The sequence below is a fragment of the Scyliorhinus canicula genome, chromosome 4, assembly GCF_902713615.1.
Source record: "Scyliorhinus canicula chromosome 4, sScyCan1.1, whole genome shotgun sequence".
Classification (NCBI taxonomy): Eukaryota; Metazoa; Chordata; class Chondrichthyes; order Carcharhiniformes; family Scyliorhinidae; genus Scyliorhinus; species Scyliorhinus canicula.
This window is the reverse complement of record NC_052149.1, coordinates 37926421-37945227: the sequence shown is the minus strand read 5'-3', so window position 1 is coordinate 37945227 and position 18807 is coordinate 37926421.

Genomic DNA, 18807 nt, shown 5'->3' with positions numbered 1-18807 from the left:
AACCGAGCTGGGACCAGTGTTCTGGCGAAAAGAGTAAATAGGGTGGTCAATAGGACTTTAAACTAGAGATTGGGGGGGAAGGGAAAGTCAGGGAACCAAGAGGTGAAGGAATCAGTGGGAAGCGTAGCTGCTTAGGATTACAAAAAATCACGAAAAGACAGAGCTCAGGAGAGGTTACGATAGTCCCCATCTCACAAAATATGACACAGTGTATGGAAAGGCTCAGTAAACCAAGGTCCACCACACTAAGAAAACAAAAAGGGACAGTCAATAGGGAATTAAAGGTGCTATATTTAAATGCCCGCAGTGTACGGAACAAGGTAGATGAGCTTGTGGCCCAGATTGTGACTGGCAGGTATGATGTGGTAGGCATCACAGAGACGTGGTTGCAGGGGGTTCAGGACTGGCAGTTAAACATCCAGGGATTTACAACCTATCGAAAAGACAGAGAGGTGGGTAGAGGGGGCGGGGTTGCCTTGTTAATTAGAAATGAAATTAAATCAATAGCACTAAACGACATAGGGTCAGACGATGTGGAGTCTGTGTGGGTAGAGTTGAGGAACCACAAAGGCAAAAAAACCATAATGGGAGTTATGTACAGGCCTCCTGACAGTGGTCAGGACCAGGGGCACAAAATGCACCACGAAATAGAAAGGGCATGTCAGAAAGGCAAGGTCACAGTGATCATGGGGGACTTCAATATGCAGGTGGACTGGGTAAATAATGTTGCCAGTGGACCCAAAGAAAGGGAATTCATTGAATGTTTACAGGATGGCTTTTTGGAACAGCTTGTGATGGAGCCCACGAGGGAACAGGCTATTCTGGACTTAGTGTTATGTAATGAGCCAGAATTGATAAAAGACCTTAAAGTAAGGGAACACTTAGGAAGCAGTGATCATAATATGGTAGAATTCAGTCTGCAATTTGAAAGAAAGAAGGTAGAATCAGATGTAAAGGTTTTACAGTTAAAGAAAGGTAATTACAGGCGCATGAGGGAGGAACTGACGAAAATCGACTGGAAGCAGAGCCTAGTGGGAAAGACAGTAGAACAGCAATGGCAGGAGTTTCTGGGAGTAATTGAGGACACAGTGCAGAGGTTCATCCCAAAGAAAAGAAAGGTTATCAGAGGGAGGATTAGGCAGCCATGGCTGACAAAGGAAGTCAGGGAATGCATCAAGGCAAAAGAGAGAGCCTATAATGTGGCAAAGAGTAGTGGGAAGTCAGAAGATTGGGAAGGCTACAAAAACAAACAGAGGATAACAAAGAGAGAAATAAGGAAGGAGAGGATCAAATATGAAGGTAGGCTAGCCAGTAACATTAGGAATGATAGTAAAAGTTTCTTTAAATACATTAAAAACAAACGGGAGGCAAAAGTAGACATTGGGCCGCTACAAAATGACGCTGGTAATCTAGTGATGGGAGACAAGGAAATAGCTGAGGAACTTAATAAGTACTTTGCGTCAGTCTTCACAGTAGAAAACATGAGTAATATCCCAACAATTCAGGAAAGTCAGGAGGCAGAGTTGAATATGGTTGCCATCACAAAGGAGAAGGTGCTAGAGAAACTAAAAGGTCTGAAAATTGATAAATCTCCGGGCCCAGATGGGCTACATCCTAGAGTTCTAAAGGAGATAGCTGAAGAAATAGTGGAGGTGTTAGTTATGATCTTTCAAAAGTCACTGGAATCAGGGAAAGTCCCAGAGGATTGGAAAATCGCTGTTGTAACCCCCCTGTTCAAGAAGGGAACAAGAAAAAAGATGGAAAATTATAGGCCAATTAGCCTAACCTCGGTTGTTGGCAAAATTCTAGAATCCATCGTTAAGGATGAGATTTCTAAATTCTTGGAAGTGCAGGGTCGGATTAGGACAAGTCAGCATGGATTTAGTAAGGGGAGGTCGTGCCTGACAAACCTGTTAGAGTTCTTTGAAGAGATAACAAATAGGTTAGACCAAGGAGAGCCAATGGATGTTATCTATCTTGACTTCCAAAAGGCCTTTGACAAGGTGCCTCACGGGAGACTGCTGAGTAAAATAAGGGCCCATGGTATTCGAGGCAAGGTACTAACATGGATTGACGATTGGCTGTCAGACAGAAGGCAGAGAGTTGGGATAAAAGGTTCTTTTTCGGAATGGCAACCGGTGACAAGTGGTGTCCCGCAGGGTTCAGTGTTGGGGCCACAGCTGTTCTCTTTATATATTAACGATCTAGATGACGGGACTGGGGGCATTCTGGCCAAGTTTGCCGATGATACAAAGATAGGTGGAGGGGCAGGTAGTATTGAGGAGGTGGGGAGGCTGCAGAAAGATTTAGACAGTTTAGGAGAATGGTCCAAGAAGTGGCTGATGAAATTCAACGTGGGCAAGTGCGAGGTCTTGCACTTTGGAAAAAAGAATAGAGGCATGGACTATTTTCTAAACGGTGACAAAATTCATAATGCTAAAGTGCAAAGGGACTTGGGAGTCCTAGTCCAGGATTCTCTAAAGGTAAACTTGCAGGTTGAGTCTGTAATTAAGAAAGCAAATGTAATGTTGTCATTTATCTCAAGAGGCTTGGAATATAAAAGCAGGGATGTACTTCTGAGGCTTTATAAAGCACTAGTTAGGCCCCATTTAGAATACTGTGAGCAATTTTGGGCCCCATACCTCAGGAAGGACATACTGGCACTGGAGCGGGTCCAGCGGAGATTCACACGGATGATCCCAGGAATGGTAGGCCTAACATACGATGAACGTCTGAGGATCGTGGGATTATATTCATTGGAGTTTAGGAGGTTGAGGGGAGATCTAATAGAAACGTACAAGATAATGAATGGCTTGGATAGGATGGACGTAGGGAAGTTGTTTCCATTAGCAGGGGAGACTAGGACGTGGGGGCACAGCCTTAGAATAAAAGGGAGTCCCTTTAGAACAGAGATGAGGAGAAATTTCTTCAGCCAGAGAGTGGTAGGTCTGTGGAATTCATTGCCACAGAGGGCGGTGGAGGCCGGGACATTGAGTGTCTTTAAGACAGAAATTGATAAATTCTTGATTTCTCGAGGAATTAAGGGCTATGGGGAGAGAGCGGGTAAATGGAGTTGAAATCAACCATGATTGAATGGTGGAGTGGACTCGATGGGCCGAATGGCCTTACTTCCACTCCTATGTCTTATGGTCTTATGGTCTTATGTGCAGGTTAGGTGGATTGGCCATGCTAAATTGACCCTTAATGTCCAAAAGATTAGGTGGAACTGCACGGAAAGGGTGGAGGCATGGATTTGAGTAGGGTGCTCTTTCTGGGGGTGCCAGTGCAGACTCGATGGGTCAAATGGCCTCCTTTTGCACTGTAAATTCTATAAATTCTAATGTTGAGGGCGAATCAGATGTGTAACCTGGCGAAAATTTATCCATGGAGTGTATTTGGGACCATTTCTGAGAGCAGTACATTCTAGAAGCAACCAGCAAGCAGGCTATTCAGACCTGGCATAATTAATCCGTAACCTTGTAGTAGAACAGCCTCCAGGTAATAGCACTTATAATATGGCAGAATTTCACATTCAGTTTGAAGAGAAGTGTTAGCAGGATTTAACAGCCCCATTAGCTGTGGGCGCAAATCCCATAATGGCCACTAAATCCCGCAAGAGGCCAAAAATGAGATTGGTGCTGGCGAGATTTTGGAATGCGTTCCTTCCAGAACTCCTCTGATTACATGATTAAGTCACACCCTTTGTTCCATTCATTTGAATGCATTATCATATATTTAGTGGAGTTAATGCTGCTTCAGAAGGTCGGAGTTTGGGGGTCAAGGGGTGGAGGTTGGGAGGTAGGGGTTGGGTGGGTTGGGAGTGAGGGGGTCAGGGAGTGGAGATTAGGGGTTGGGTAGGTCAGGGGTGAGGGTGTCAGGGGGTGGAGTTTGGGGGTTGGATGGGTCAGGGTGGGAATGTCAGGATCTGGGGGTTTGGTGAGTCAGGGGCTTGGGAATTTGGTGGGTTGGCGGCTCGGAGTGAAGGATGGGGGTTTTGCAGGTTAGGAGTTCAGGTGGATTGGGGAATTTGTGGATCAAGGTGTAAGGGATTGCGGGGGTTAGGAGTAGAGGAGAAAGCGAAAGTCAACTGTTGAGCGCAATGGCTTTACTTGCGGGAGCAACAATATTGTGGTTGGTGTAAATGGTCTTGGAGTGTGCTCTCTATTCTGTGTGAATCTTCACTCTGCATTGTTTGAATCTGCTCCCTGTGTCATGGGAGTCCGGGGCAGGGTGTCTGGCACCAGGGCAGGTGTGGGGCAAATGGGGTAGGGGTGGGGTGACATGATTGCCTTGCCGCTTGTCCCTTTGGACAGGTGGGATGAGAGCCTTAAAGACAATCCAACTCAGTGCCATTGAAGCCTCTGGGTGATCAGGGCCATGACTGGAAAGCATCCTGGCACTGTCCCCCAGCACCTTGGCAGTGCTAAGGGGCAGGGTCTGAGGGGGGGCCTTTGGCGACCCCATAGTAGGATGTCGCTGACTTGTGGGGAAGGAGGGGGGAGGGAGTGGCTGATGACAGTAGTTGGGGGGTTCTTTGTCGGTGATTTGGGAGGGTGTAGATTCTGTCGGATTATTTTAAGATCGGGGCACCTGTTTTAGATCTCTGAAGAGCCAGACCTTCTGATGTCTTTAGAACCTGGCACAACTCATTCACCCTGCATTTCCCACTAGAGACCACACTTAGAAAGTTTGAGAAGAATTGCTCTCTTTGTGTTAATTAAAACAGTTTAGGACAACTGGGGCGGGATTCTCCGACCCCCCCCCCCCCCCCCCCCCCCCCCAGGGGGGGGCAGCAGCATGAATCCCACCCCGCCGCTCCGACGCCGGCTGCCGAGTTTCGAGCGGGGGCGGGGATCATGCTGCGCCGGTCAGGGGCCATTGGCAGCGATCAGGGCCAACCGATCTGCGGGCGGGCCTATGCCTTGGGGGCATTCCTTCCTTCTGCGCCAGCCTCTGTAGGGCTCTGCCATGGAGAAGACACACCCCTGCGCATGCTCCAAAACATGCCAGCCGGGTCTGCGCATGCGCGGGACCACGTTGGCCCTTCGGCACCAGTTGGCGCTTCGCCAGAGGATTCTGCAACTTCTGGTCAGCCCGCGCCGGAGTGGTTCGCACCGCTTTTTACTCCGGTGTCGGGCCATTGTGGGGATACGGGAGAATCCCACCCCATGTGTTTCCAGGTTTCCAGTTTCTAGACTGCAAAGTTTGCAATGTATTGTGGTGAGACTGAGAGCCTCAGATTTGCATATTTAACCCTTGATGAACAGGTTATTCAGGCCTCAGCAAAGCCAGCAGCTCAGGGGAAGTCATGGCACCTTCAGGGAAAAGGGAGGGACCCTGCAAGTGGGCCAGAAGGAGTCATTTCCACAGCCGCCTAAGCTTACTGGCTTCTCTGCACACCCATCCAAAGTACCCTCCTACCCAGATTCAGAGAACAGAACTCCCTTGGCCCGAGGATCCGAACTCTCCATGCTTGCACAAGCAGCTTCTGTGGAATCCCCTGAGGCTGTGGCTTCCTTGGAAGTGCTGTCTGTCTGACTGGCAACCAAGCCTGCCAATCAGGCTGACCTCTGTACAGAAATAGTCACACGCATTGGAGTTCACATTGTGGACTGCAGAACACAGGGAAACTTGGACCTCTGGGTTTGGACCCTGCTGAATTAGAAAAGCTGCCCCTGTCAATGTCATTGTGTGCTGAGGTAGCTGAGGGAGGTGATTGATACTTCCATCCCTCTGGGAATCATAGCCCTAAGTATATAAGATTACAGGAGACATATACAGCTCAGAAACAGGCCTTTTCGCCCACATAGTCTATGCCTATGAGGCTCCACATGAGCCACCTCCCATTTACTTTACCTCATCTTACACCATTGACATCTATTGCTTTTCCCCCTCCTATCTAGCTTCCCCTTAAATGCATCCATGTTATTTGTCTTTATGTGATAGCATGATCTACATTCTAATTGGTTGCTGAATAAAGACGGTTCTTCCGATTTCTTCATTAGCTTTATTAATGATAGTATTACACTTATGGACCCGAGCTTTAGTCTTTCCCAAAAGTGGAAACGCTGTTCCTACATTTACCCAATTAAACTCCTTCGTAAAGTAAAAAATTCTTTATCAGGTCACCTCTCAAATCTTTTTTATTCTAGTGTAAAGAGCCCCCGCCTGTTCAGCCTTTTTCCTGACAGTTGTACCCTCTACATTCTGGTATTATACTCAGCAGTAGGTGTGGTACAATGAAATCTGCTGTTCCACACACTCAGCCAAGACTGGTAACCTTTAGCAGAGAGTATGGCCTTCCACATGAATACACCACATACCAGTGCATTTACTCAGCAGTCAAGCTTCAGCAGAACAGAGGCTTGTAAAACAGACTGACCCACATAGACACGATAAAACGTAAGTAGGCCATAGAAAGGCACGTTTGAACTTGATAAAAGGTGCTATGTTTCAGAGATCGTTTAACCCTCCGAGTTCCTGATTCGAAATTGACACAGTCGATTGTTTTGTTTTATTCTTTCATGGGTTGTGGGCATCGCTGGCAAGGCCAGCATTTATTGCCCATCCCTAATTGTCCTGGGAGCAAAGGGAATGAGGGACGGGCAACAAATTCTGGTGTAGCCAGTGACACCCGTATCCCAGGAAGAATAGCTGCCCTGTTTGGCCAGTGCAACTTGTGCTGTACTGAAACGTTGGTTCCTTGATGGGCAACTCTATATAGATGCTCAGGATTCTCAAAACATGACTAACTGTGAGCGAATTGTCAGCTTTGTTTTGCTGCACAGAAACAGATGTCAACATGAAGGTGCAGTGCTCTGACACGACAGTTGTGTGTGTGTTTTCTTTCCTTTATCTGATGCATACGGTGCATTAGTAGGGTTTGAACTAAACAATGACAATAACTTACAAACAAAGTCACCATAGTCCCAGATGACCATAGGCTGCTTCCCCCTTTGCGGGGGAGAGCTGACTGGTGGTGGTTTAACCTGAGGATCACCACACCTCAGGTGAGGGGCAAGGTTGAGAAGGCAGGGCCTTTATGAATAACCTTAGCTGGTACAGGAATTGAACCTGCACGGCTGGCCTTTGCTCTGCAACACAAACCAGCTGTCTAACCACCTGAGCTAAACCGGCCTATTGCATATAGATACTGTATATGCCTTTAACATTATAACACAAACGGGTGTTTCACAGGACCAGTATAAAACTGATTCCAAGGCACATGGGGAAATATTAGGGCAGCAGGGTGACACAGCTTCAGGTGACTGTCTGAGTGGAGTTTGTATGTTCTCCTTGTATCTGCGTGAATTTCCACCGGGTGCTCCGATTTCCTCCCACAGTCCAAAGATGAGCGGGTTAGGTGGATTGGCCATGCTAAATTGCGTCTTGATATGCAGGTTAGGTTATGAAATTACGGCGATAGGGCAAGGTGGACACTTGTCAATGGGCAGAGTGCTCATTCGAAGAGAAGGTGCAGACTTGATGGGCTGAATGGCCTCCTTCTGCACTGTAGGGATTCTATGATTCCATGATTCTATGAAGACAAAAAGCTTGACCAATTGTGTTTTAAGAATTGTTTTAAGGAGGAAAGCAAGATTAATTAAATTAAATTAAAATTGCTTATTGTCACGAGTAGGCTTCAATTAAGTTACTGTGAAAAGCCCCTAGTCGCCACATTTCGGCGCCTGTCCAGGGAGGCTGGTACGGGAATCGAACTGTGCTGCTGGCTTGCTTGGTCTGCTTTAAAAGCCAGCAATTTAGCCTTGTGAGCTAAACCAGCCCCATACCAAGCTGAGAAGTATACGGAAGGCAACTGAGGTCCAGCCACCAATTGTGGAGCAATTAAAACTGGGGGATGCTCAAGAGGCCAGAATTAGAGGAGCTCAGTTATCTCGGAGGGTTGTGGAAATGGAGGAGATTGCAGAGATAGGAAGGGGCAAGGCCGTGGAGGAATTTGAAAACATGGATGAGAATTTAAAAATCAAGACATTGCTTGGTAGAAGCCAATGCATAGTCAAAACCCATGTGGTAATAGGTCTGAGTGAATTACAATATCATACTTAGCATATAATGTGCAGGACCTGATAGCTAGATGTTCAAAAGTTATCTCTTGGTAGCAGACATAGGCATGAGGGCCTCCACACCTCAGCTGAGGGGCAAGGTTGAGAAGGTGGCACCTTCACAAATAATCCCAACTGGTATGTGGATTGAACCTATACTGTTGGCCTCGCTGTGCATCACAAACCAGCTGTCCAGCCAACTGAGCTAAACCAGCCCCCATAGTTAGTAGCCCTGTGGTTTATGCTTGTGTATTTGAGTTTCTGGTGACACCACGGTCTCTGTTTTTATATCTGTCTTTCGCTCTCTTCCTGTTTCTATTTATTTCTGCCTCTTCTCTCTTGTTTTGTTCTATCATCAGCACCCCACACTCAATAATTTTCACAATCTCCCCTTCACCTCTTCCCTACCAACCCCCCCTGCCCCCTGCCCCCAACCATCCATGCTGCATCAATATACGGTAATGTAAGGGTAGGTAAGGGGCTGGTTAGCTCACTGGGCTAAATTGCTGGCTTTTAAAGCAGACCAAGCAGGCCAGCAGCACGGTTCAATTCCCGTACCAGCCTCCCTGGATAGGTGCTGGAATGTGGCGACTAGGGGCTTTTCACAGTAACTTCATTGAAGCCTATTCGTGATAATAAGCAATTTTCATTTTCATTTCATGTGGAGTGGGTCGCCATTGACTCTTCCCACCGTGTGATGTTGCCACCACCCCAAACACTCAAGTTACCTTGATGCTGATCTTCCAGGCAGCTAGCTGGTTGTCAGAATATAGAAATGGGGCCTGAAAGTTAATGTAGCACAGGGCCTCAAGTTTACATCAACTGGAAGATTTAACAATTGCCCCACCTGGCCAGAATCCTTTCCCTTAAAAGATCCCCTTCAGCAACCTGCCTGACAACACAGCGGCAATGCACAGCAAGGCCAGTGTACATCTGCAAATTGATTCCATGGGCTGTATTTCTGTCACAAACAGAGGCCAAAGTTGTTTTCTTTTATTACTTGATCAGAGTTACAAAGCCAGAGCTCAGAGTGTGGACAGGGGCAAACCGCTAACCCAGCTCCTTGCCTGCTCCAAAAACCAATTCAAATTGAATCCAATTCATGGTCCCCACAAGAGAGGCATACCAGATCCAGGCATTACACCTGGCCAATTAAAGTTAAGAGTTTCATGTGGTTATGACCTTAATGTCATGGAGAAGGGTTCTCTGTCTACGTAAAGATCCAATTAAAGATGGGAGGGAGCAGCTTCTCATTAGCTGGAGAGCTAATCAGAGGCCTTACAGCTTTAGAGAAGCATCCAACTGCAGTACAAGGTAGGTAACTGGGAGGGTGCTTCAACAACAAGGTACCTCTCCATAGAATTTTATCCATAGAATTTTTACAGTGCAGAAGGAGGCCATTCGGCCCATCGAGTCTGCACCGACTCTTGGAAAGAGCACCCTACCCAAGGTCAACACCTCCACCCTATCCCCATAACCCAGTAACCCCACCCAACACTAAGGGCAATTTAGCATGGCCAATCCACCCAACCTGCACATCTTTGGACTATAGGAGGAAACCGGAGCACCCAGAGGAAACCCACGCACACACGAGGAGGACATGCAGACTCCTCACAGACAGTGACCCAAGCCGGAATCGAACCTGGGATCCTGGAGCTGTGAAGCAATTATGCTATCCACAATGCTATAGTGCTGCCCAACATCACCAAAGCAAAAGGGAGGGTTACTGAAGGAGAACTTAGTGATAATGCATTGACGCTTTGGAAATGTCAAAAGTTTAATAATCTGTCAATTCACCTTCACGCAATTACAAAGAATGTAGAAAAGAACACAAGACTGCGGTTTTAAAAAAAGGTTCATATGGCTTGGCATTATGCCCAGAAGGACCAAAGCGGAAGGCTGACAAACACGACATGCTTAATCCTATAGATATATGAAACACGTTCTTCCGGTGTCTCTTTGTCATAGGCAATTCCATTCTGAACATTTACCAAGGCCTCATGAGATAGAGATAGAGGGGGGGATGGAAGGGGAAGAAACTTGCTGCAAAACGTCCGCAGGAGATGGGTGACATAACCAGTATCCTGCAGTCTTGAGCCACCGATCGTCCAAATAGATCTGAGCAGCTTAAAGCAACTACTGTGAAAAGTGCATTGACGCAAATCTAACAGGCAAGTTTACAAGATCAGATATACTGGTGGTTTGCCTTTGTAATCTGCAAAATCATCATTGCAATACGCCATGTAATTCCACTCAGCCACAAGGTGCCAATGTCCCTTTGACTTTACTTGCTTGTTCTCAAGCTGAAGACTTGAAGCCACTCAAACAGGGTTTACCATACAAGACGTCTAAGAAGGGGTTGGACTTTATTTTCAAAAACATCAACAACTTTTACACACCTATTCAAAGTGTTTGAGGCAGGATTGAAGTGAACTTTGAGGAAAGACAGCAGAAGGCGTCCAATAAGGCTTACAGAATTCAATGTCCTCACTGTCCAGGATAGCCTTTGGCTGTACCCTCTTTATGGCGGGCAGGGAGGGCCAAGAGTTCTGGCACACCTGCCTGTCATTGGAGTCTCACCTTCAGACAGTTCAGTCAGGAAACTGGATGCCAACTGGAAAATTCCAACTAGGGGGATGGGGAGGATGATGACACGAAGGAGCAATGGTTCTTGTAGTTGAGGCCAAGATTAGTTTCTTCTGGGTCTTTAGAGGTAATGATGTGGATGCAGGAAAAGAAGATATAAATCTGCTGGAATTCTTCGAGGATGTAACTAGTACAGCGCATGGGATTAGGGGTTGTGTATTGAGATGGATAGAAAACTTTGACAAAGAGTCATCCAGGTTCGAAACCTTTTTCTCTTCACAGACCTGCTGAGATTGTCCAGTATTTTCTGTTTATGTTTCAGATTCCAATATCAACAGTAATTTGCTTTTATCTCTGGATAGAAAACTGGTTGGCAGACAGGAAACAAAGAATAGGAATTAACCGATCTTTTTCAAATTGACAGGCAGTGATTAGTGGGGTACCGCAGGGCTCGGTGCTAGAACCACAGCCATTCACAATATGTATTAATGACTTAGATGAGAGAACAGGGCAGCACGGTGGTGCAGTGATTAGCACTGCTGCCTCACGGCACCGAGATCCCAGGTTCAATCCCGGCTCTGGGTCACTGTCCGTGTGGTGTTTGCACATTCTCCCCGTGTTTGCGTGGGTTTTGCCCCCACAACCCAAAGATGTGCAGGGTAGGTGGATTGGCCACGCTAAATTGCCCTTTAACTGGAAAAAAATAATTGGGCACTCTAAATCTTTTTTTTTAATTAAAAAAGATGAGACAACAATATGTAGTATCTCTAAAATTGCAGAAGACGCAAAGTTGGGTGGGAGGTTGAGCTGTGAGGAGGATGCAGAGATCCTTCAGTGTGATTTGGACAAGTTGAGTGAGTGAGCAAATGAATGGCAGATACAGTATAATTTGGATAAATACGAGGTTATCGGCTTTGATAGCGAAAACGGGAAGGCGGACTATTATCTGAATGGCCATATATTAGATGGGGGGAATGTGCAATGAGACCTGGGTGTCCTCATACACCAGTAAATGAAGGTAAGCATGCAAGTACAGCAGACAGTAAAGAATGCAAATGGTATGTTGGCCTTCATTGCGAGAGAATTTGAGTACAGCAGCAGGGATGTCTTGCTGCAATTATGCAGGGCCTCGGTGAGACCACTCCTGGAATATTGTGTGTAGTTTTTGTCTCCCTATCTGAGGAAGGATGTTCTTGCTATAGAGGGAGTGCAGCGAAGATTTATCAAACTGATTCCTGGGATGGCAGAACTGACATATGAGGAGAGATTGAGTCAGTTAGGATTGTATTCGCTGGAATTCAGAAGAATGAGGAAGGGTCTCATAGAAACCTACAAAATTCTAACAGGACGAGACCGGGTAGAAGCAAGAAGGATGTTCCTGATGTTGGGGGTGTCCAGAACCAGGGGTCAAACAGTCTGACGAATGGGGTAGTCCATTTAGGACCGAGATGAGGAGCCTGTGGAATTCATCACCACAAGAAGTCGATGTACATTGTATGTTTTCAATAGCAGTTAGATATCTTGCGGCAAAGGGATCAAAGGATATGGGGGAAGGCGGGATTAGGCTATTGAATTGGATAATTAGCCATGATCATAATGAATGGAGGACCTATTTTCTATGTTTCTATTGCAGGAATAATTCCAGTCATGCTGTGCTAGAAAATAGTGGGAGACATTGGAGGAAGATGGTGTAGTCAACCATGTCAAAGAGAGAGGCCTCAGTCCCTTCAACTCAGTCCATTCCAGCACAAGATTTAATCATCCTTTTTGATCTGGGGCCATTAAAATTTCTGCATAGTTATAACTTTCTTACGTCTCCTAAAAAGGTCCGCATCAAAGCACCACCATCTTTCCCTCCAAGACACACACCATCCTGAATTGGACATTGCTATAACCCCAATGGAGATCCCAGGATCAGGAGCATACGGTTTCCCATTACCTCATCGGAATATGTACCTTTAATAATAATAATGAAGCCTCAACTGGTATAAAATCTCCGATCTGCAGGAGGTCCTTAGGGGAGTGGAGGAGTGTTGGATTTGCATTGTAATAAACCTTGCTCGTTAATGCCTCACGAGGCCCCACTACTAATCACCAAAACGCCGCATTGGAAAGCTGGAACCTTTTAACGCAGGTACAGACGATTGGAGGCAATGCGCAGAATACTTACAATACTTTTTTTTGAATGAATGCAATTGCCTGCAATGAGAGACGGACTGTGGCATTGCTACGGCTTGTGGAGGGCCTACCTACAGTGTGCTAAAGAGCCTGACTCAGCCAAACCTCCAGATACCGGGTCGTTCGCCACCCTGGTGGCCCTAGTGGGGGAGCATTTCAACCCGAACCAACCGCTCCTTGTACACCTCATTCCACACAGCTGCTCAGGCCCAAGCTGAGTCGGAGAGTGACTTCCTGGCCCCTCTCCAAAAACTGGCTGAGACTGGCTGAATTCAGAGCAACATTAAATGAAGCACTCCAGGACCGCTTGGTGTGTGCACTCCGCGATGCGGCTACGCAATGGAAATTACTAGCAGAGGCTCACCTGGACCTCCAGCACATGGTGGAGCCAGCCATCACCAGAGAAAGTGCCGAACAAGGGGTCCAGGAACTCCAAGAAATGGTGGTGCTCAGTCTGGGATGCCAATCACACTCAGCCACAACTGAGGAAGGCGGCCCCCGGCATTGGGACACCTATCAGAGGAACACGGACCGCCATAATAGAGGACGGGAATGCTGCCGGGCATTCTCCCACGATCATGGGGAACAGAAATATGACCACTGACCAGCATGGGCTGCAACAAGCCACAGAGACCAGGGAACAAGGAGGCCCCACGTGGATCTACCTGCCCGTCGACCCACCAGGCCAGACCTTCCACCATGTGACAGAGCTTACTATTTGGAAGAAGATGACAGCACCTACCAGAAGTTAGACTGCGTGGCTGCACCAAGAGTGGCGCCCATCCAGATCTCTCTGCAAATTAATCGACACTCGATCTGTATGGATCTTGACACTGGGGCGGCTTTGTCCATCGTCAGTCGGCATATTTTTGACTGCATTCGGTCTGGCCTTCAATTACTGACCCTGTTGGACACCAACCAAAGGCTGGCTGGTCACTTAGACGGGGGCACCACCACTGGCAATAGTGGCCACTTCAACTGTCCTGGTTGAATAAGGTCAACAATCTGCAAATCTTCTTCTGGTGGCGGTCCACGGGACCAACCTGAGCTTTCTGGGGCGTGACTGGTTAAGCCACCTGTGGTTAGATTGGCAGCGGGTGTGGCGCATGCATTAATATAGCCCTGAAGGGGCCCTAACAAGATTTCCATCGGTATTCCAGGGTGGCTTTGGACAATCAAAGGGACTGTGGCCCAAACAAGCGTGGACTCGATGGCTCAACTGTGCTATCTCCGCACCGATCCTGTTCTGTACACCTTGCAACCCAAGGTAGATGCTGCATTGGACCGGAAGGAAAGTTCGGCCATTATAATCAGATTTTCGACTGGGCGCCCCGGCCATCCTGGTCATGAAACAGTGCATTTATGTGGTGACTATAGATGATGGCCAACCGTGTGTCTCAACTGGATTGTTATCCGGTCCCTGGGATTGTGGATCTTTGCCCGAAGCTCAGCAAAGGTCGCATATTTATGAAACACGACATGAGTCACCCTTACCTGGTCGTGGTCCCTGAGTCCAGACGCATCATACTATGAATACCCACCAGGAGCTATATGAATGCACTTGTCTGCCCTTTGGGATTTGCTCTGCGTGCGCAATATTCCAGCGTGTAATGGAGAACATCCTGGAGGCCTACTGCGTGGCGGTCTTTCTCGACAACATCCTGATCATGGGCTCGTCTGACCAGGAGCACCTGCAAAACCCGGCCAAGGTACTGAAGCATTGCATTTTGAGGAAGCCGGCATCTGCCTCTGGCAATAGAATTGTGTCTTCAACCTCAGCTACTGCCTAGACCACCATGGTTTATACCCGGTGGAAGAAAAGGGAAAGGCAATTCGGCAGGCTCCTGTACCTGGTGGCCCAATTGAACTCTGATCGTTCCTGGGCCTGGTAAACTATTTTGGCAAGTTCCTCCGAACTTGATGGGAACATCGCGCGGGTGACGCAGCGCAGCATCCAGTGACAGGCACACCAGAAGTTGCCTCCTGCAGCCCCACTCCACCCATGGGAACGGCCGGGACGTCAATGATCTCACCTCCATACAGACTTTGAAGGCCCCTTTCAGAGCAGAATGCTCCTCATCCTCATCAATGCCCACTCCAAGTGGTTGGAGGTCCTCAAGATGTAGGAAACAATGGCCCGAGCCACCATAGCGAGACTCCGGCACATTTTCAGCATGCACAGCATACACGGCATGCTGGTATCAAACACTGGTAGGGCGTTTATGATTGCGGAATTTGCGGCATTCACGTTGCCAACGGGATCCATCGCGTGAGGACTGCCCCATACCACCTGGCTTATAAAGGCTCCGCTCGATGTCCGCGTCAATGCTGTGGCCACCAAATGTAGCTGCGAGCCAACATGTTCACCTTGGACACGTCTGCGTGTCTATTTGTTTGACGCAGACATGATGGACCAAATGGCCTCCTCTTATGCCTTAACATTTCTATGGTTCTATGAGTAGACACATAACCGCTTTGCACTTGATTTTAAATTCATTAATGTCCGTTAAACCATTTCCAAACTGTTGTGTTTTGTTTTAAGAGTACCCAATTATTTTCTTTCACAATTAAGAGGCAATTTAGCTTTCCAAATCCATCTACCCTGCACAGTTTTGGGTTGTGGGGGTGAGACCCACGCAGACACAGGCAGAATGTGCAAACTCCATACGGGCATCGACCCGGGGCCAGGATCAAACCCGGGTCAATGAACGCCGTGAGGTAGCAGTGCCAACCACTGCGCCGCCGTGCTGCCCTTTCCAAACTGTTGTTGATCATTTCTTCTAATGTCTTAATGTTTCAACCCTTCTCACCTTCTAAGAGAATGATGGGAAATTCAGAGGCGATCATGGAGTGGCCAGCTTAGAGCTGGCTTATGTTAGCAATCAGGGTAACATGTCTTTTTATGGGCACTAAATGTATTCCTCTGCTTTTCCCAACAAAATATATTCCATTCTGCAGTCCATTCTTTCTATAGGGTTATCTTTGCATCAGGGAAATGAGAATGGATGGTGGGACAGAACGTCGGGGGCACAACGCCAAGGCTCCCGCAAATTTTTTTTTATAAATGTTTTTTTATTGGGTTTTTGAACAAGGTGTAGAACATAGAACATAGAACAGTACAGCACAGAACAGGCCCTTCGGCCCTCGATGTTGTGCCGAGCAATGATCACCCTAATCAAACCCACATATCCACCCTATACCCGTAACCCAACAACCCCCACTTAACCTTACTTTTTAGGACACTATGGGCAATTTAGCATGGCCAATCCACCTAACCCGCACATCTTTGGACTGTGGGAGGAAACCGGAGCACCCGGAGGAAACCCATGCACACACGGGGAGGATGTGCAGACTCCACACAGACAGTGACCCAGCCGGGAACTGAACCTGGGACCCTGGAGCTGTGAAGCATTTATGCTAACCACCATGCTACCGTAATTACCATTATGTACACAGGATAAGAAACAAGAAACATATATATATATATATATATACATACACATATATAGAAGAGAAGGGCACACCCCAACATACCAAAGAGAAGAAAATAGTACATAGTTAAAAAAACAAATTCAATTAAAAAAAATAGAATAACTGGTATGATATTGTGCACTAGCTCAACAGCAGCAGCTCTGTCCACCTGGCAAGGGGGGGGGGGGGGGGGGGGGGGGGGGGGGGGGCGGAGGGGGGGGGCGGCATGTGAGGAGAAGGGGGGGGGGGGGGATTGGGGAGGCAAATACACATTCGGGTGCCGGGGAGATCATTACAGTGGGCGATGATACTTGGCTGTGTCTCGTGTTGTTGTCGCTTGCTTCTCCCGGATGGATCTCGCTGCCGTCTCGCGCTCGCCTCCGCTTCTGCCGCTCCTCCCGTCTTCCGTCTTTATTTTCCTCGTTCCCTGCTCCTGGAGATGTCATGCTCGTTTTGGTATCCCTTGCGTTCCTTCCTGCTGAGAGATTGCCTTCCCAGATTAATTCCCGTACTTCTATCTGATTTAGGTAGCATTCAAGCTTCATGCTACCCATTAATTTAATTGAGAGCAGCTTTGTAGTAATCCACGGGAGGCAGGAGTTCTGTCACCACACCAATATTTATTTACAATAACGATATTACAGGAGCAGCTACAAACAGTGCTGCTAGCAGTCCAGTCAACTTAAGACTCTCACAAAGCCTACACAGGTGATTATATGGGCCCCCTCAATGAGCTATCATTGAGGGAGCTCATACTCCAATTGGCCAACCAATAAAGCCAATTGGAGTTCATTACACCCCTCCCCCCCAAGGTCCGAGGAATTCCTGCCAGCTGACATTCCTCTGAGCTTCTTCCTGCTCCTCATGTCTGGGTCTGTCGCCTCTGTGTCGTCCGCCGGTTCGTTCTCCGAAGTGGGCGGGGTGTACCTTGTAGATGCCCGTCTTTTCCTTGACGACCTCCTTGGAAGTTGTTCTTCCTCCTCCTCGGGGAGAGGTATCGCGGCGGCCTCGTCGAGTGTGTCCATCTCCGACTCTGATGACTGGATGACGGGGTCTGGAGAAATTGCTCGGGGCTGGGGTGTGGATATCCTTTCCGTCTGGCGTATCCCACCTTGAGGCGGTCCTGCTTCGCCTGCCTCCAGGTGTGGTTCCGCTGCCCTTATTTGGTCTAGGTGTTTCTTCAGCACCTTACCTCCTATTGAAACCTCATAGAATATGGGCCCTGTTTGGGACTCTACCGTGCCTTTGACCCACATTGGTCCATTGGCTTCAATTGGCTTTATTGGTTGGCCAATTGGAGTTCATTACAAGCATGCAGTCCTGTGCATTGCTGAGTGTGCGCAACTCAGCAGGAGACCCAGGTTTGTGTGTGATAGCACCACTTAAAGCGAGCCTGCACTGCTTAAATCCTGCCTGCACCTTTTAATGGTGAGGTACAATCTGGCTGCAGGAGGTGCTGGAAGTGACTAGGGAAGAATTCTGTTGTCCAAAAACAGCGAAAGGTACAACAGGACAGAGAGCTTGTTGCAACATTCACTAGTATAGCACTGGAGGTTTTGGGCAGGAGGAAGGTGGTCCACCATCCAGAAGAGACCAGCAAGCCCACCAACAAACTTTGTAAAGATAATGGGAGCAGATAACCACCACTCTTGATGCAGTGTTGCCTAGATGACCTGGGTGTAGTACAGGAAGGAGGTTAACGACCTCCTAGGAGTGGTCAAGGCTAATGAATTTATCATCAAATGTCACATTCTTACAATGGAACCACTAAACTAGCACACTGCTCAATTCACCACGCTTACTTCAGTCACTGAATAACAATTTCTGTCAATCACAATTCATAGCTCACATTCATATCTTCACCGCCCCACCTCACAGACTTTGCACTACTGCAGGCCTCTACCATTGATCAGCTTTCACACACTGCCAGCTATTCAACTACGACAATGAAAAGAGCCAAACAAATTACATTACGCTCACTGACACTCTTCTTTCACCCTTGTAGAATATATTGTGATGCACATCTGGAGGCAGATAACCAGCAGAGAACAGGCATGTCAGCCTGTCCTTATCCCAATGGAGGAGATAGTGCTCTCCATTATTGGAGAGGCCATGACTGAGGCTGTACCCAGAGGAAGGGCTGAAATTAAAGGTGGCAGTACGCACAAGAATCCTCCTTCTCAAATCCAACCTTTCCCTAGTTTTTTCATTCATTCGTTCATGGGATATGGGCATCACTGGCACGGCCAAAATTAATTGCCCAACCTTGAATGCTCTTGAGAGGTGTTGGTGAGCTACCTTCTCAGCAATTGAGTGGTTTGCTAAGCTATTTCAGAGCTCAGTTAATAGCCTGCCATTTCTGAGGAATGGGTGCCACATATAGGCCAGATCAGATGTCTTTCCCTGAAGGACATGAATGAATCAAAGAGCTTTTTAAGACAATCTAGTAAGTACATGGCCATCATTCCACTGGGTAGAACTTTCTCCTTTTTTTATAAATTTAGACTAT